The sequence below is a fragment of the Hyperoodon ampullatus genome, assembly GCF_949752795.1.
Source record: "Hyperoodon ampullatus genome assembly, chromosome: 2".
In the NCBI taxonomy this organism is placed as follows: Eukaryota; Metazoa; Chordata; class Mammalia; order Artiodactyla; family Ziphiidae; genus Hyperoodon; species Hyperoodon ampullatus.
The window spans coordinates 5,006,343-5,023,179 of record NC_136915.1 but is presented as its reverse complement, the minus strand read 5'-3'; the positions used below and the strand labels follow the sequence as shown (position 1 = coordinate 5,023,179).

The window sequence follows — 16,837 nt, the reverse complement described above, 5'->3', positions numbered from 1 at the left end:
TCGAGGCCTCACCCCAAGCATGGCCATTTGCTACAATTCCCCCACCCCTTCGCCCTTTGGAACAAAGCAGCTTCAAAGCAGAGGTAGCTCAGGAGGAGGGAGGCATGTGCCAGCTCCTCTGGAGAGACCCCTGAGCAAGAAGTAGAAGCGGTGAGAACTTCTTAGGGGAAGGAAGGGTGACTGAGGCATTTGCAGGCCTGGGAACTGGGAGGGGAGCCAGCTCCAGGCTGAGTGGGGCTGCAAGCGAGCCTTCCAGAGCCCCACGACTCACTTCACCTTCCCTGGACAGTCATGTCTCACCCTGTTGCTAGGGAAGGACAGCAAAAGAGAAGAAGCACCAGCCCCACGCCCCATGTCAGCCGTGATGGCTGGGGTCGGAGAAGGCGGGAGCATGCGACAACGGGGACGGGCAGTGGGGTGACCTCCAAGCGTTCCGCCCCACAGACGAGGGGCTTGCTGCAAAGGCTGGCAGCTTTCAGAAGAGGGTCCGGTTGGCCAGGGTGCAAGCGGGGGCACCAGAAATCAGGGAACGAGCAAGCCCAGCTTTAACACCCAGGTCTCCATACTGAGGGGCACCCCTGCCCCCGCCCGTTCGTAAAAGCTCATCGGGAAAAGCCCCAGTATGGGTCTGGCACTACCTCTCCCAAGTCCTGTTGTCATCCAAGATGGCTGGGACCCCCGGGGGGGGAAATCACAAGGCCTCTAAGGAGAGCAGCCACCCTGAGAGAAAGACAGGAGATACTGCTGTCCACGAAGGAGGGGTAATAGCCCAAACACAAGAATTCAAGCTAAGAAATAAATATCCTCCAAGAGATAAGGGCAGATATGGGGAAGATAAAGTAGGAACAGGCAGTTGCAAAGCAGAACCAGGTGGAAACACTGGGTATGAAACACAAAAAAGCTTTGTTTCATGGGGACAGAGTTTCAACCTGGGGAGATGAAAAAGGTCTGGAGGTGGACGGGGTGATGGTTGCACAAGAATGTGAACGTACTCAGTGCCAACGAACTATCCACCTAAAAAGGGTTAAAGTGATGAATTTTATATTACACATATTTTTCCACAATAAGAATCTACAGAAATTAATAAATAAATATGTAAATAATGCCATGAATATAAAGACCCTAGCACTCTTTCTGCCTCAAAGAAGCTGTTCAATAAAGGGTAGCTCTAAAAAATTAATAATAATAATAGGTGAAATAAAGAAAGACTATAGTACAATCATTGATTCACTTAGCAAATATTTATTGAGTGTCCACTACATGCCAGATGCTGGGGAAATATTAGAGAACAAAACAGACAAGAAGTGCTGCCTTCCTGGCCCTTACATTCTGGCAGGAGAGACAGAAAATAAATAAGGTAAAGAAAGAAAATGCAGCAAGTACCGGATGGTGATAGATATGATGGAGAAGGTAAAAAGGATGAGAGTGGATTCCCCATGGAATGGTGAGGAAAGGTCTCCCTGGGGAAGGGTCCTGGGACTCCGAGACCCTTGTGGTGGTCAATGATAAGAGGTAGGGAGTGGGGGCTCCCCTGGTGGCACAGTGGTTAGGAATCCGCCTGCCAATGCAGGGGATACGGATTCAAGCCCTGGCCCGGGCAGATCCCACATGCCGCGGAGCAACTAAGCCCACACGCCACAACTACTGAAGCCCGCGTGCACCGTGCTCTGCAATAAGAGAGGCCACTGCAATGAGAAGCCCGTGCACCACAACGAAGACCCAACGCAGCCAAAAATTTAAAAAAATAACTAAAATAAATTTTTTTTTTAAAAAAGGGGTAGGGAGTGGTGGTGAGGGGACACATGGGAAGGGTGGGGACAGTGCCAAGGGTGCACAGAGCTCCAGGCACCCCTCTGGACTCACATGAGGGGATGAAATCTACCGGAGGTGCAGACTTACATTTTATTCCTAAAATCAAGCACTCAGTAACAACCAAGGAATAATCTAGTGAGCTAGAAGATCACATCAGGGAACTTTCCCAGAAAGCATCAGGAAAGGATAAAGAGATGGAAAATATTTTTTTAAGTAGATAAATAAAAGGAAATTTGGAGAACAGAAGTTGACCTGTCAACATCCATATTCTAGGAGACTCAGAAGGACAGAGACATAAATGGAGGGGGAAACAAATGAAGAACTAATAACCAAGAATTTCCCAGAATTAAAGAGAGATGTAAAAACCTTACACTCAAAGGATGCACAGAGCCAAAGGATGGAGAAGAGAGATAGACGGACATTAGATGCTTCCAAAAGGAGCCATAACTCAAGAAGATACAAAAATCGTGAAAAGATAGGAGACCTAAGAATTTAGCCTTAAAAAAAAAAAAAAAAAGAAAGAAAGAAAGAAAAAATCAGAATAACAACTGACAGAGCTACGAAAAGAAACCAATAAATCAAGAGATTTGGTTGGAGACTTTAACACATCCCTCTTGGAAACTGATGGTTTAAACACCACAAAAAGCAAAAAACAAAGATATTTATTATGGTTAAACTAATAAATACATGGAGAATTCACCCAACAGAGAATACACATCGTTTTTGAGTGCACATAGATCATTCACAAAAATTAAACGTGCACCAGGCCATAAAGGAAGATTCAGTAAATGCCAGAGAATCAACATCATACAAACCATGTTGAGAGCATAACATAATAAATTTTTAAAATATTAACAAAAGGATCGCTTGTAAATACAATATATCTAGGAGCTAAGAAACATTCTATTGATCCTTGTTAATGGAAAAATCAAAAGGGAGATTTTTTCAATGTTTATAGCATGCAGTAAAATTGCTATATGTCAAAATTTATGGGACACAAAGAAATTCCTCTTCCAATAATGGAGGAGTAGCTAGTATTGGACAAACTCTCCAAATTTAAAATATATATCTTTTAATCTGAAGACACCTGTGAGAGACCAAAAGCAGGCAGAAATTGGAGAGATCTGGACACTTAGGAGAAGCTGATAGTACCGGGTGAGTTTCTGAGGGTTTTTTGGGGTTTTTTTCTTTACAGCTTTTTGCCTGAGGCAGACCACAGTCAGTATCAGGGAGCAATTAATACTCAGATAGAAACCTGCAGTTTGCTGGCTGTAGAATCAGAGGACAGAGTGTGGGTGACCACGGCATCTAGAAAATGCAGGAGGAAATCCCTAAAAGGAGAGAGCCAACAGCCGGAGTTCCAAATTCTGTGTGTAAACTCAGCCCAAATCTCTGGCTAATCCCTGAATTATACACGCATGGAGCAGGCTCTAAGCAACCCAGCTAAGGCTACAGACCTGAACCGAGATTTCTGCTGCTGCCCAGCTCAAAAGGAACAGTTTAGAGTTTGAATTTGGCAAAGTTAAGTGTCTGCTAAAACAAAAACTTGATATTATTCAGAATAACATAACAGAACCCCAAGTCCTTGCATATTATCATTCACAAGGTCCAGAATACAATCCCAACTTACAAAAACATACAAGCAGGAAAATGTGACTCATACTCAAGAGAAAACTAAAGACTGACTCTGAGATGCCACAAATGTCTGTATCAAGCTAGTCTTTTCATCTGGATTTTTTGACATCTGGGGGCCTTGCTGATACTGGAAGGGACTGTTCCTCCTAGGGTTAGCTAATTCCTAGAGATAGCAAACAGCTTGCCCAGGAGCGTACCTTTCATATGAAAACCAACCAATCTGAAGGCCATACCCTGATCATCTCCTTTACTGGGCTCTCACATACAGACCACTATTCTCTTGCCCTAATCACCCCAGGGCCAGTACCAGACAACTAGGGGCAGCCTCTACCCCCTAGAGCCCACTGGAGTTATTCCAACTAGCCAATCCTATCCCTGCTTACCCTGCCTTGCTTTGCCCTTCCCTCAAAAACTACAACAAAGGCTCTTGTTCACATTTTTTCCTTTTGCTCCTTCTGCCTCTGGACCAGCTCTGGTGCTTCCCATGTAGCCCAGTATGACATGCTGTGCCCCTTCCTCTTGGGAGCTGTGAATAACAAATTATATTTTCAATGGCAATCATCTCCTGATGGGTTAGACTCACCATATATGAATAATAATAAGACCGATATTTTAAAACAATGCTGAAATTCTAATTTGTAAAAAATTCTGTTTGTAATGAATGTACAGATAGGTCATCTCATTAAAGAAGTAGAAACGACAAAAAAAAAGAACCAAATGAAAATGCTATAACTAAAAGATAAAATGTCTGAAATGTATTTACTGGACTCGAGATAACAGAGGAAGAGTCAGTGAACTTGAAGCCTGGATAATTTCTGTTGATTTATTTCAGTGATTTTCAACTGGAGGTGATTTTGTCCCCCAACAGATATTCAGGAATGTCGGGAGACATTTTTGGTTGTCACAACTGGGAGGCTATGCTACTGGCATCCAGTGTAGAGGCCAGGGATTCTGCTAATCATCTGACAATACACAGGAAACCCTTCCCACACAGGGCAACCAGTTGATCTGGCCCAAAATGTCAGTCGTGCTGGGGTTAATAAATCCTGATCTATTGGGAAAACAAAAATGTTTTTTAAAAGTGAACAAGTTTTGATGATCTGTGAGAAAATAATGCAAGGTCAAATATACATATACCTGGAGTCCCAGAAGACAACAATGAGAATAGGGAAGAAAAAAATTATTTGAGGAAATAATGGACCAAATGTTCCCAAATGTGTTGAAAGACATAGATTTTCAGGTTCAAGAAGTTCAGCAAACCCCAAACAAAGTAAACAAACGAAGCAAAAAATTTCTCGGCACATCAAGGTCAAAGTGACTAACATCAAAGACACAGAGAAGGCACCCAGAGATAACACATTACATAAAAGATATAAATAAATAAATGCTGAATAACTTCTTATCAAGAACAAGAGGATAGAAGAGAGGAGAACAACATCTTTAATATGCTAAAAGGAAAAACTGTCAACCAAGAACTCTATACACAATGAAAATATCTCCCAATAATGAAGGTAAATAGAGACATTTGGAAAAATAAAATATAAGAAAATTTACTACCATAACATGTTCCCTATGAAAAAATTTAAGTGAAATTCTTCAGGCTGAAGAGAAGTCATACAAACGGGAATTCTGATTTCAGGGAGGAACAAAGATCCTCAGAAATGTGAGCGATTATAAAAGATATCATTTTCTTCTCTTATTTTCCTAAAATATATGTGACTATTTACAGCAAAAAAAAAAAGAAAAGAAAAGTACAATATGAGGTTTACAGCATATATAGATGTAATACATATAACAAGTATAGCATGAAGGAGTAGAGATACATTAAACTATATTTTTGCAAGATCCTTACAATGAACAATTCTTACCATGAAGTGGTATAAATACTAACTATAAGTAGACTATGAAAATTTATATAATATATATTATATTCCCTAGTGCAATCACCCCCAAAATGCACAACATGCAAAGAACACAGCTAAAAAGAGAAATTAAAATGAAACTATTTTTAAACATTCAATTAACCCCAAGAGAAATAAAAAAAAACAGATGAGACAAACAGAAAACAATTATCAACACTGTAGACCTAAATCCAACTATATCAATAATTACATTATATGTAAATAGACTAAGCACTCCAGAGACTGTTAGAACTGTTGAAAAAACAAGACCCAACCATATGCTGTCTACAAGAAAAATACTTTAAATATAGAGACAAAGAAAGTAATATGTGAAAACAGAAAAACCATGCAAACCATAAGCATAGGACGGCAGGAGTGGCTATATAAATTTCAAGGTCAAGAGTGTTATCAGAAGTAGAAACATTCCATTATGACAAATGGTAATTAATCAGGGAGACATTTCAATCATAAATTTGAATGTGCCCAATAATAAGGCTTAAAAGACAAAAAGCAAAAACTGACAGATATAAAGAAAGAAATAGAAAATCCATTGTCTTAATTGGGACACAATAGTGTCCAAAAAACATAAAATGCCTAGAAATAAAGTAACAAATGATGTGCAAAACCTCTACACTGAAAACTACAAAACATTACTGAGGAAGATTAAAGAAGACCTAAATAAACGGAGAGATATACCATACTTATGGATTGGAAGACTCAGTATTTTAAAGATGACAATTGTCTCCAAATTGATCTATACCTCTAACACCATTCCACTGAAAACACCTGCAGGATTTTTTTTTTATAAATTGACAAAGTGATTCTAAAATTTAAAAGGAAAATGCAAAGGAAGTAGAATAGCCAAAGCTATTTTTAAAAAGAACAGAGTCGGAAGCCTGTCTTCAAGACTTGCTATGAAGCTACAGCAATCAAGATGGCAACGTACTGACACAGGACAAACAAATAGATTAGTGGAACAGAAAAGAGCCCAGAATACACCCACTCTTATATGGTTAATTCATTTTAGGTACCAGAGCAATCCAATGGGGAAAGGAAGGTCTTTTCAGCAAACAATACTGACACAACTGGACATCAATATGGAAATTAACCTTACACTTCTCCTACCTTACACCATATACAAAAATTAATTTAAGATGGATAACAGACTCACATGTAAAAGCTAAAACTATAAAGCTTCTAGAAGAAAACATAGGAGAATATCTTCAGAATGAGGTAGCAAGCAAAGATTTCTTAGAGAGGACATGGAGAGCAACAACCAAAAGGAAAAGAGTGATAAATTAAACTTCAGCAAAATTTAAAACTGCTCCTAAAAAGACACCATTATAAAAATGAAAAAGCAGGCCACACCCTAGGGGAAAATATTTGCAAAACATACCGCTGACTAAGGACTTGTATCCAGACTAGATAAAGAACTCCTACAAGCCTATAATAAAAATAAAATCCAAAAATTTTAATGGGCAAAAGATTGGAACAGACACTTCATAAAGGAAGATATATGAATGGCCAGTAGCACATCAAAAATATTGTTAGTCATCAGGGAAATGTAAATTGAAACTATAATGAGATCCACTATACACCCACCAGAATGGCTAAAATTAAAAAGACTGACAACATTAAATGTTGGCAAGCATGTGGAGCAACTGGAACCGTCATACATTGTTGGTGGAAATGTGAAATGGTCCAATCACTTTAGGGGAAAAGTCTGCCAGTTTCTTTTAAAAGAAAAAATAGCACCCAACAATTTTCTCTTAGGCATTTATTCCAGAGATATAAAAACACAAATCCCCAAAAAAAAAGATTTGTACAAAATATTCATGGCAGTTTTATTCATAATAGCCAAAAACTGGAAACACACCAGATGTCCATTAACAAATGGATAAACAAACTCTGGTACATTCATACAATAGATTATTACTCATCAATAAAAAGAAAAAAAAAAACAACTACTGATACATGGAATGACATAGATGAATCTCAAAATCATGCTGAGTGAAGAAAGCCTTATCCAGAAAAGTACACATTATACGAATTCATTTATATGAAGTTCTAGAACAGGCAAAAACAATCTGGTGAAAAAAATAATCAAAACAGTGGTTGCCTGTGGTACGGGTGTACTGACTGGGGAGAGGCAAAAAAAGGGAGCCTTTTGGGATGATGGAAATGTCTGTATCTTAAAAGACACGTGATGTGGGTGTACGCATTTGTCAGAGCTCATCAAAAGGCAACTTAAGATTGTGCATTTCACTATATGTAAATTTTACCTTAAAAACTAAATAAACAGTTCATAATATGCGTTCCTAAATATTTAGGAGTGACATGGACTGTTATCTGCAATTCACTATGAAATGCATCCAAAACTAAGATCGATTGATGAATAGATACATGAATGGATATGTGATTGGGCAAACAGAGCAAAATGTTAAAGGGATGGGTATAAGGACGTAAGGTACAATTCTTTCCACTTTTCTTTATGTTTGAGATTTTTCCTAATATAACGTTGGGAAAAAAAGAAAATTGTGGAACACAGCTTAAGCAGTATCGAAGGGGAATTTTATCGTTCGAATGCATTTAACAGAAAACAAGAAAAACTAAAAATAAATGCGCTAAGCATTTGTGCTACCAATAACCATTCTCCGGTTCTTCCTAAGCAACACACCCAGATTTTATCACTGGCAGGCAAGTACTGAATAAAGACCACCCGTCCCAGTCCCCTTTGCACATGGAGTTGGCCAGTGAGATGTTACCAGAAGTGGTTGGGTGGAACTTCCAAGAAAGCTCCTTAAGAGGCCGACAGCTCTTCTGTTGACTCCTTGCCTGGAGTCCAGAAGTCCTGTTGCTTTCTACTCCTGCACCCTCCGTTGCTCCGATCCAGCTGCTTCCCTATATTCCTCAAGTCCAGGGCCAGCCCACCAAGCTCTGGGGGCAGTCAACGATGATGACAAAATAAATTGAATTTAAAAAAAAAATACATCCAGGTGGTGGAAAATATTTAAACCTCTTTTAGTCGTTAGCAAAACCAATGACGTGAGCTTCCAGAGTCGAAAGGCTCCTCTTAAAGTAGACTCTTCCCACAGCAGCACCAGTATCCGGACCCGGGCCTGGCCAGGGCGATGGCTCTTCGTCAAGGATGCAGGCACCACCCAAGTGAAGGGATTACTGCCTCACTTTGGAGTAATAACAAAGCAGATACCTTGAACCACGGGTTCTCATAAATCTTGTTTGGGGGGAAAAAACCCTTTCAATTCCCAGCGGAAATATGTAAAACAGCCTCCACACTGTAAATCTTCCTTTTCAGTTCTAAGGAGATAAGTCGGACCTATTAACCTTCCATGCTATTTTCAACTTCATTATCTGAGCTGACACAACGAGGGAGCGGTGACGGCTCTTTCTGGCAGAGTGCATGTAAATCGCTTTCTCAAAGGAAATTACTTCTCCGGCCTGAATGCTATTAATCTAAATTCTCCGTTAGTCAAATTGTTGCCCATAATAAATATGGTACAGGTTGTGATACCTACTGAGTGTGGCAAGTTAGTGGCTGCCACATTCGTCCCATGGAACTGACCCCTGGGGGGAGGCCCGTCCCAGAGGGCTCCCGATGCATGGGGCCCCTGATGGTGGGAGGTGGGAGGCGGGAGGTGGCTCTCCCGAGGAGTGGTCCTCAGCTCTGCTCTGGTGTCCAAGGCACCTCCATCCCTCCTGTCCCCCCGCCCCTCCTGCCTCATCAGAAGGGAAAGCAACTCCTGGCCTAGGGGACCGCTTCTGCTGGCCTCCCACACTGGAAGAGCATCTTTAGGAAAACTACCAGGAGGAGGCTTGAGTCACCTGCCAAGGATGAGCTCTGTCTAGACTCTGTCTGCCCGATGCTTCAAAGACCAGGTCTCCCTGATCCCCCTGGCAGCCAGCCAGATCATCCACCAGCTGACACTGGGGTTATGGGTAAAACTCTTCACAATACCACTTAAGTCACATTCTGCTCAGTGCCAAAGTCTTTGCAAATCACCCTATTTTCAGAACCTGGGGCGGGAGGAGGGAGTTGGCTAATTTGCATGTGGCCCAACCCTACCCGCTGGCCAGGCCCCGAAGAACTCTTCACATAAAGATACTCATTTCCGACAAGGCAATCTTAAAGATGGAGAAAGCTGGCTGCCATGAAGCAGGATGGGGGAATACAAAGAGCTTTTTTTTGGTTTCTACCAGGGTTCCTTCCAGGGTAATTACAAGAAGTTTAGGATCCAATCGGGGACTTGTAGTTCATTAAATGAATTTCCATCTGTGTCCCCACCACCTAAGAAGTACTGCTTGGTACAATACTTGGGTTTTTATTGTATATTAAGTCAGACTGTTAATTTGCAGCATGCAGCACGGGAAGGATCATTTCAGTAGCGCCTGATGATGCAGAATGAGACTGGGTTTCCATTAGGTTTGGTGCCTGAGCTCCTTAACACTTGATGGGGTGCCAGGATGCAGGAGGGAGCCCTGAACAGGGAAGGAAGCCCAGCACCAGCTCTCAGAGCATCCCGGGCCCTTGCCCAGCAGGGCCATCCAGCCCAGCACAGCCATGCCACCCCTCCACCGCAGAGGGGCCCTCTCTGAGCCCCTGCCTGTGCACCCACTGCCACTCCCCCAACCCTGCACGGCCCAGCGATGGCCACTAGGAGAACTCTAACAGCAAGGCAGAACTTGTGAAAGATGAGATTCTAGATTCCAAGCATGTCCTGGGCCTACTGATTTTAGTTAAGGTATAATGTTCCCAGGGAGGAGGGAAGGGAGGCGAAGCAACATCTGCTGATGGTTCAGCACCAGAGTCAAACAGAGCCGGCTGAGCCCCACAGAGTTACAGGAGGAGATCAAAGATTACAGACGCCAGCCCTCGCTGCAGATGATGCTCGCCCAGGGACCGTGAGGCTGGGGTGGGTACCACACGGCACAGGCCAGGAATGGAGGAGGGAAGGAAGGAGAGACAGGGAGGAAGGGAAACCTGGATTCCCAGGACCAAGGGCAAGGAGGCCCCTTTGCACATCACCCTATGGGACGTGGTCCTGTGCATCCTGCATTGCGTCTGATAGCAAAGAGTATCTGCAGGTTATCCAAGGAGAGAAAGGAAGAGCAGGGGACTCTGTAAACACCCCCACTTGTCCACAGCTGAATTACTGTTCTGCTCAGACCTACATTCCTACAGCTATTGCACCTGAAGGCCAGCTCACCTGCCTGTATGGTCACAGGGGTCCTCCACCTGGGTTGAGCATTAGAATCTTTAGGGCACCTGAGCACCACCTCAGACCATGTAAAATAAAATCTCTGAGGTCCCCTGGCACCAGTATTTTTAAAAGTTTCCCCAAGTGATGATAATGAGCAGACAGGGGTGAGAAGGCCTGGATCAGATCGTCCTTGAGAAGTTTGCCAAAATGCTCATCCTAAGTCAGAGACACACAGAGGAGCATCGGAGTGAGCTGACCCCAGGGGTCTCATATGCCACTGGGGGCCCAATCAAATCACAGAATCTGCCCAAGAGTTTCTAAGCTATTGGCCCCCAAGTCACCAAGGGTCTGTGTCCTGAAAGCAAGCAGCAAAGGGAGCTTGGGTTGAAAACTCATCCCTGCTGCTCCAGAGGCTGGGGGGCTTTCTCCCTGCATTAACTCCCATCCTCAGTGTTTTTCTAACCCACTTTGCGCCAGATACAGACAATATACCAGGAACCACCTTCCTAGAGACCTGAAGACTTGCAGACTCTTCCAGGAAGCCTCCCCTGATTGATGAGGTAACCACGGGTGGCATTTGTCCACATGCCCCCGCACTCACTCCCATGGTTCGTACGCAACCACTGACAACTGTTAGAAAATGACGCAAGAACACTGTCCTTTCCTCCACTTTCTCTCTCATTAAGTTATAAATCCCTCCAGGGTGCCTAAGTCCTTTATAAAACGCTCAGCCCCTCCCAGGACAAGACTGTCCACATGGGCAGTCAGCCCACCCTGACCCTGACCCTGACCAGAGTCCACTTCCCCCTCTCTGGGGTCCAGTCTGCCCAGCAACACCTCCCTCCAAGACTCCCTCTGTCACATCTGGGCTGTGTTCCCTGCCTCCGCTGGAGACAGAAGGCTGCTTGACCCTTTGCCAAAAGGAGATCTGAACTTTCCATCCAACGACCATCCCCTGATGCCAAAAGGACCCCCACCCCACCCGTCAACTCAAGCGCCTGAGCAGGGATCGTCTCGTGAGGAGGATGCCCTGCAGGGTGGGGTGTGGAAGCAGAGCCCGGGCCTCTCCTGACCTGCTCCCCTGGACCCTGCATCCTCTTGAGAGCTACCCTCGGATGCCAACAGGGAAATGCAGAGAAAGTCCCAGGAGGGCTGGACCCGGCAGCCACCCCTTACGAGTCTGAAAGTGCAAAGCCTGTGTTTCCAGAATGTTCTCCCATCCCGGAAGGAAGAAGGGAAGCCCAGGAAGAGTTAATCCTCCCGTGGTCAGAGGTTAAAAGATGAGGCGCTTGCCCACACAGAGGTGCAGAGAACACCCAGCTCACAATAAATCTGAGAGTCCAGAGGCCTCTCTCCTCATTTGTTAGCCAGCGATGTGTGAAAATGTTAATGAAGGGAGTTATAATCTATGAGAATTTCACTATTAAAATGTAGTTCACGTCTGAAGGCTTCTGCTGACACGCGGCCCACTGTACATCAATCCTACACGAGCGCTGCTAATAATAGACGTAATTGCCTCACTCTGGCTAGCCACATTCACCCCGGCAATTCTAAGATTTGCTACAACTGTTATTGTAGAAATAATTTTCATGCTATTAACTTTGAGTTTTATTATATGTGTTCTTAAGAGAAAATAAATGCAGAGAGACTGTAAGTGTATATCGGGCCTCCGATGAAAGTATTTTTAAAAAATACAATGTAATGACAAGAAGCACTGAAGTAGGGTGATATAATGGTTCCTTCCTTTATTGAAACCGAAATTAGATTCTGCATTATAAAAGCACATAAAGAGGTTTCTTTCTTTTCGTGGAGAAAATTTCTGTTCTGAAATGGCAGCATGTTGCCTGATGCAAAACTCAATTGAGGGGAAGGGTAGGGCTGGTCTGAAGAAGCCGGGCACTGCCTGCTTCCTGTTCCATGGTGGGTATATGACACACCCCAGGGCAAAGCCATGAAGCCTTTACTTGGGGACCACTGTGGCTACAGCCGCAGTCCTCTTCCCAAAACCAGGCCGGGCCCGGCTGGGCTGACCTTCTCAGCTCTGCAGCTCAGCCTCACTCTCCCTGTGTTCCACACGGGCAGGTTTCCCAGGCTCGCAGCTGAGGGGAGAGCCTCACAATTAGTGCAGGCTTCCAGGCCTGGGATCTCACAGGCAACCAGCCAGGCAGTCATCCAGTGGGATGTAAGAACTTTAGCCAAAACTGGAAATAAGATCCACAGGACAGCCTACAATCCCCTTCTCTGGGAAGGGAACCTGGCACCACAGGGCTGTGCCCCAGCGGTCCACACATGTGACCCTGCCCCACCCCCAGCAATAGATGACTCCAGACTCTCTTCCCCAGGAATCTGGGATTGGATTTGAGGGCCTGCCAGTTGCCTCTCTGTGTGGCTGGCCTGATAATGTATGACTACAGGACTGAGGGTATCAGTGTCCTGCCATGGAACTGAGGACAGAACCAAGCCAGTAGCCGCGAGACAAGACAGCAACGTGTAGAGAGGCGCGAAATGGAGAGACAGCGTCTGGATGGCCTCCCAATCCCCTACTCCAGGTTCTAACTAAGCCTACTTCCCCCTGTGAGATATTCCTATGCCCTCACAATAAGTTCTCTTTTTCTCAAGCTGGCTTGAATTTTCTTCTGTACCGTGTGACCAAGAGTCAGAATATAGTTGGCTAATGTAGGATGGGTTTAGAGACATTTTGAGATGCTTAGCTTAATTTTTATGGAATGACCCAGAAGTACTTGGTATTGCCATCCACCCACGTATCCATCCATCCATCCACCCATACATCCACACATCCATCCACACATCCATCCACCCATCCATCCACGTATCCATCCATCCATCCACCCATCCATCCACACATCCATCCACACATCCATCCACACATCCATCCATCCATCCACCCATCCATCCACACATCCATCCATCCATCCATCCATCCACCCATCCATCCACCCATCCATCCACACATCCATCCACACATCCATCCATCCATACACACATCCATCCATCCATCCATCCACACATCCATCCATCCATACACACATCCATCCATCCATCCATACATACATCCATCCATCCATACACACATCCATCCATCCATCCATCCACACATCCATCCACACATCCATCCACCCATCCATCCACACATCCATCCATCCATCCACCCATCCATCCACACATCCATCCACACATCCATCCACACATCCATCCATCCATACACCCATCCATCCACACATCCATCCACACATCCATCCATCCATACACCCATCCATCCACACATCCATCCACACATCCATCCACACATCCATCTATCCATACACCCATCCATCCACACATCCATCCATCCATCCACCCATCCATCCACCCATCCACACATCCATCCACACATCCATCCACCCATCCACCCATCCACCCATCCATCCACACATCCATCCACACATCCATCCACACATCCATCCATCCATCCACCCATCCATCCACACATCCATCCATCCATCCACCCATCTATCCATCTATCCTCCCATCTACCCAATCATCCACCCATCTATCCACCTACCCGTCTATCCATCCATTCAGCTAACCATCTATCCATCCATCCATGCATCCATCCATCCCTCCATCCATCCATCCATCCATTTAATAGATCTATTTATCTAGTAACTACCATATGCCAGGCACTGGGCTAGAGAGGTGAACAAATTATTTATGGAACTTGCCTCCATGGAGCTTTGGAGAGAAGGTAAATATGAAATAAAGCACTAAAATAAAGATATAATACGAGAGTATTATGAAGGAAAAGCACATAGTGTGATGGCAGATTATGACGGGGTGCCTGGTAGGTTTGGGGGGTTGAGATTTAAGCTGAGACCTAGTAAGAGGCAGCCAATGAGGAAGGGCAGGAAGAGGGAGAGTGGGTACCAGAGGCCAGAGGCCAGAACAGCGTCAGTACCTTGGGAACCAGAAGGCGGCCAGTAGAACTGGAATGCGGTGGAGGGAGGGAGGAGACAATGCTGAGGGGGTTACACAGGGCTTAAAGACCAGCTCTTTGTGAAAGCAAATATGCTTTCTAAGGACATCTAAATAGGAAGCGTTTCCAGGAATGCAGGTTTCCCAACACACACTCTGGGTTTCTTTCTGGAATTCACATTTGTATGACCTGCCTCAGGGGACAGTAACATAGGATAAAGACACCAAAGAGGACCCAAACACCCAGCACGTTCCATAAGCCCTAGTGGCTCTTCCCAAACCCCAAGCAGAGTTTTGGAGGATGACCATCTAGAAAAGTATAAGCAGGGCAGCTCAGAGGCTCCCCTACCCGGAAAGGACTTCAAAGTCGTGGAGTCCGAAATCCCCATCTCCAGGAAGCCTGCAAGCCGAGACCAGTAGTTTCCAGTGGCCTGCTTCCCATCAAGCCCAGTCCGGTAGGCAGAGCTACTGAGGCAGGGCCGCCCCCGCCCCTCCCCATCAGGCCCTCCCAGGTCAGTGCACTCACCCCGGGCCACTGCAGAGAGCTGAAGGAGGACCCCTGCAGGTAGAGGGGGAGGTGGCGAGACGGTCCTCTCAGGACCAAGGTCCTGGAGCCACTCCCTGCTACCTCCCTAGGGGCAGGGAGCCGGCACCAGGGCGATGTTGCCTGCGACTCACGAGTAGGGACCCTGGGTCCCAGGAGAAGTACTTGACACCCCGAGGAACAAATAAAGGGCCCTTGTGTGCGCAAGGCAGGCAGAAAACCCTTGCTTCAAGGGCCGTTTCACCCACCCACATGGGGAGCCTGGGGAAGACCCCCGCTCTACCCCTCCTTCCACCCTCCACACGTGCGGACAAACACAGAGCCCCCTCCCCAAGGTCTTCCCTCCTTGTCCAAGCTGCCGGGATTCCCAATTGCCTGTGGCCAGCATGGTGAGGGAAACATTCTGGAAACAGCCCCCTGAGCTCTGCCCCGGAAGACTTCTCCCGCCACACAGCTCCTGCAGACCTCAGCCGGGGCCCATTCCCAAGGGGACTCCCAGATGCTGGAGAACATTCTGGGAACTGGGAGGATGCTCTGGATGGGGGGCGGGGAGTGGGGTAATAGTCTGACGGGTGGAGGAGCAGCGTGTGCTGTAGGGAGAAAAGCTACAGGCTGAGAGTCAAGACACCCAGCTTCCAACACAGTGACTTTCAAAAAGCTTAGGAGTTCAGAAACATAGAAGAGTGTTTATTATGTAAAACAAAGTGAAAAAAGTAGGGTACAAAATTGCACAGAGTAAGAACCCAGCTGTGTACAAATCCAGAGGCAAAGGTGTAGAAATTGGTGAAATCGGGGCAACTGCCAAGTTCTTCTAAAGGTACTTTTTTAAACCTTTCGATCTTTCCTTCAGGAGCACATGTCGCTACGAGACCTGGATGGCCACATCCTTTATTGGAAATTCTGAAATCCACAAAAGCTCAGGAAACCCAGTTTTCTTCTTAAATTTAGCAGCATGTGGTGGCGAGACTTAATCTGAACTGACACAAGTCCTAGCCCTTATTTACCCCACTTGGTGTGAATATTCATATGTTTCGCTGTGGAAATATCAACGTGTTTGCTTATCGGGCTTTGCTCCAAAGCCACTGGGGTTGAGCCAGCACACACACCGATGACTCTTCCCGAATCTGAAGGATTCTGAATTCGGCAAACAACTGACCCAAGGGTGCCTGAGAGGGGAACAGAAATTTAAAACACACACCCAGTAACAGCAAGGAAGCCCCGGTTTTCAACCAAGTCTCAGGTTTCGGGTCTGATACTGCTGACTTCCTGTGTGATCTTACAGGAGTCACGTCTCTCTGGGCCTCAGTTTCTGGATTTGCACCATGAAGGAGGAAGATCTTACATCTCTCCTGGGTCTGCCTTTCCATACGCTCGTGATTCCTGGTGCCACAATGATGGGAAGAGTCCCCAAAGAGGGCCCATCCCCGCAGCCTACCCAGTGGCTCTTCCATCCCTGGCCAGCCAGACAGAGGAGCCCCAGGCCCATGGGAGGGGAAGAAGGTTCCCGGACATCTGGTGGCAACAGAATGGTAACGGCCCAAGGGGAAGGCAGTGCCTGCCCTTGATCCCACCCCGAACTTGCAGGCCCCCAATGGGCAAGCCCTAAGTATGACTGCAAGTTCCAGCAAGTGCTCCTGCCAGGTCATCAGTAAGAGGCAGGGGGAGGGGCCAGCAAGCTGCCTCTCCAAGGGGCTCCCTCCAAGGGTGCTCCTCCCTGGAAGAAAGGCCCAAGGGAGCCAAGTCCCATTGGTGGG

The 16,837-nt window shown here is 45.7% G+C and overlaps 1 protein-coding gene across 1 annotated transcript in view; it reads right to left on the bottom strand.

The window, feature by feature from the left end:
• The window catches only part of CAMTA1 (calmodulin binding transcription activator 1), a gene marked incomplete at its 3' end in the record, with an annotated part of 904,685 nt that overhangs the window by 703,877 nt on the left and 183,971 nt on the right, over nt 1-16,837 (bottom strand).